The following is a 3,389-nucleotide window of genomic DNA, read 5'->3' as shown; positions in this document are numbered from 1 at the left end:
AGCAATAACTCATACCTATAAGGCCATCTTTGCAGACACGCCTATGACACGCAAATCCCTGCGATTGCTATCAAGAAGATGAAGTTCTATGCTCACTGCAGCACGTCTACAACTATATCTACTGGTTCAGGCCACGATCTTCTGCTCATCAGCAGGAATGCTCCATGCTCACTGAAGCACATCGACGCATGAAGCTCACTGTAGTATATCGACAAGTTTACCATCTGTTCCAGCAATGTGCCCTCTAGAACAGATGACCCCTATCAACTACAGAGTCACATGCTCACTAGGCCACGTGCCCACAGGCTACGTGCCATCTACGCTACACGCCTCCTATACATGAACTACAAACAACTTTATCCCTCACTGAAGGGTACGTAGGCAATCCCCACTGAAGGATGCAGCTATAAATCCCAACCCCTTCCATGGTTACAGGACATAGAACCAGGAAGATACCTTTAGAAATGGGAACCATCAACTATACAGCAGGGAGACCTTGCGTCCTTCGCCATAGACAGGCAGCTCCTGCCTAACGATCCATCTCTCCTGTGATATCACTCAAATTACCCTAAGGAGTGAATTACTCTCTCAAATAAGAGGTTCAGTTGTAGTACTTAGGGATCGAATCCATAGAGAGATAGGAAACTTAATAAATCTAATCAGATTTGTAAAGTTGCAGGTTTGTGAGCAAGTAATTGCTCGATTGATTGATTGGGGTTTTGGTACTTAAATGAAAATAGTTAGACTTAGGGTTTTTATTCAGGAATTCAGGATTATAATCCTACAAATGCTTAATAAGTTGTATGCATGATATTATAGAGCTCAACACTTAATAACAGACCCTTAGGCTTTCGCTTTCTAGGTTTGTCTATTGACCAGTGTCGATCGATTTTTGTGTAGGAATATCGATCAATACACTTGTTGAAACGTCGACCGATTATTCGATAGGAATATCGATCGACGCTCTTGGTCAAGCGTTAATGCGTGGATTGAATATGCTCACTAAGCTTCCTAGATCAGCTCTCGCCTATTGTAGCAATCTTAGCTCAGTTAGGATGGATTCAGGGTGAGATGCAAGCTATCGCTTATGTTTACAACTCCTAGGGCAAGTTCCAGGTACCTAATCTAGAAACATGCATTAATGACAATCCAAATGATGAATATCACAACTTACCAATCTATAGTTGGGCCTAATCCTTCATAACCTATTTAAACGCTAAAATCTAACAAGAAAACTACTCAGACATGGCCAATCAATTCATAACAGCAATAAGGTATGAAAATTGCATAGATAAATAGATAGATATCAATGGAGTTCCAATCACAAATCTCTTTGGATCTTCTCTCCAATCTATTAAAGATCCTAGAAAACCTTTCCTGTAAAATCAGTAAAACAAGAAAGCACATTTTGCCTCTAACATGTTGGCAAAGCTTATATAAGTAGGTTGAAACTCGTCAGGGGTAATCTTGTAAATTGGTGAAAACTTGGGCTCTAAGTCGGCTGAGACCAAACGGGCTTTCTACACGGTTCGCTGTCGATCGATTTCAAGATGTGAACATTGATCGATTATTTCTCTTCAATGTCGACCGATGGTCATCTCGGGTGCTTACTCAAAATATCTCCAAAATGCTCCAAAATCACCACTTTCCTCTAAATCACTCCTGATCTTATAAATATACTAAATAGACTCTAGAATATAATAAATAATTATTAAAACACTTATAAACAATGGGTAAAAGTCGGTAAAATCCATGGTCTATCAACTCCCCCAGACTTCCCATTTTGCTTGTCTTCATGCAAAACACATAGGCAGTCCCTCTGAAAGAGGTTTGAAAATAGCAGGGACTCACATAATTTTAAACTTAGAATCAACACCTTAGACAGTTCTAGTCTCAGAAGCACACTATACAATATCCTAGTCTAGCAACCAAGTTCATCTAGTCAACAACTTAGCAAATCATGTCTGACAATCCCCTCTACCAACCTCAATTCTTACATAAATAAAGTGTAGGCTTTACCTTGGGGGTATCGATCACAGGATGCAAGGATGCTAAAACAAGTATCTGGACCTGCAGGTAAACATAGTTCTTATCCTCTCTCTCTACTAATTCTTTCTCTCAGTCAAAATCTGCTTATATTTGCAAGATCATTACCCAATATTGGACAGGCTTCCATGAATCAAGCTTTAATGGTTTTAGCCACCAAATCCTGTTCACTTGTTTTTGACCTATATCCTAGGATTATTTGTGAAGCAAACCTTAATGGTTGTACCCACCAAGTCATGTTCTAATCCTTTACCTATAGAATTCTTATGAAGCAAGCCTTAATAGTTGTAGCCACCAAATCATGTTCAAATTCATTCCTAATAAATCTATAATAATATATATATATATATATATATATATATATATTTTTTAAACTATATCTATAATTTTATCTATAATTTCGAAAATAGAGAGAGAGGATGATAAATCTACACAAGGCTTTACCTTCCACACTTGTTTGAAGAATCCGATCTCATGTATACCAAGCCCCAAGACAAGCAGAGTTGAGCTCAATTAGGTTGGAGGTCAGCTTAGGTTCCTTCAAACACTCTTAGCAAGTGTAACATAGTTGACAGATTGATCCACTTTGGTATCTTTAGTACTATCTGCAACTAGTAAGTCTAGGATGGTGTGGTTAGATAACAAGTAAAATCAATAACTTCATCATCCCTTTCTTGACTCAATGAAAACTTTTGAAAACATTTTAATAAGACTCATAAATAAAACGACTATCAGTAAACCTCCCCCCAAACTTAAACTACACTGTCCCCAGTGTAAATTCAGTCGGAGTTATGGTGAGAACTAAATCATAAGGACTCAATTTAACAAGTTTGAACGATATACCAGACCAGGATAGATGTCGATCGATGTAAAGGTGTTAATATCGGTCGCGGCAGGTGATGCTCTGTCGATCGATGTTGGCAGTGTTTCGTCGGTCGATTCTCACGGCAATCGTCTACTCGGATCTCTTTTTTTTATATGACCTACAATAAAATAAAAACCAACATAAATACTAGATTAATAAAAACCAATTAAATATTACCTAATAGTGGGTTGCCTCCTACTCAGCGCTTTGTTATAGTCATTTAGCTTGACTTTGGAGGTGATTTGGCTAGTAGTGTTGAACGCTGGAACTTGCTGGAAAACAAGTGTCCATCTCCTCTTTGCGCTTATTGAACCATGCACCAGTGAAGTCTCGCATTGCTTCATCTCCTCTGCGCCATTTTTCCTTCATTGATGCAGTTGTGTTCTCCATCTTCTGCAATCCGTCTCCAAGCCTCTCAAGGTTGAACTGATGTCTCATAAGTGTGGCGTATGCGTCGTTTGAGATCTCCTCTCCATGG

This window comes from Brassica oleracea, chromosome C2 (genome assembly GCF_000695525.1).
Source record: "Brassica oleracea var. oleracea cultivar TO1000 chromosome C2, BOL, whole genome shotgun sequence".
NCBI lineage: Eukaryota > Viridiplantae > Streptophyta > Magnoliopsida > Brassicales > Brassicaceae > Brassica > Brassica oleracea.
This window is presented reverse-complemented; position numbering follows the sequence as displayed.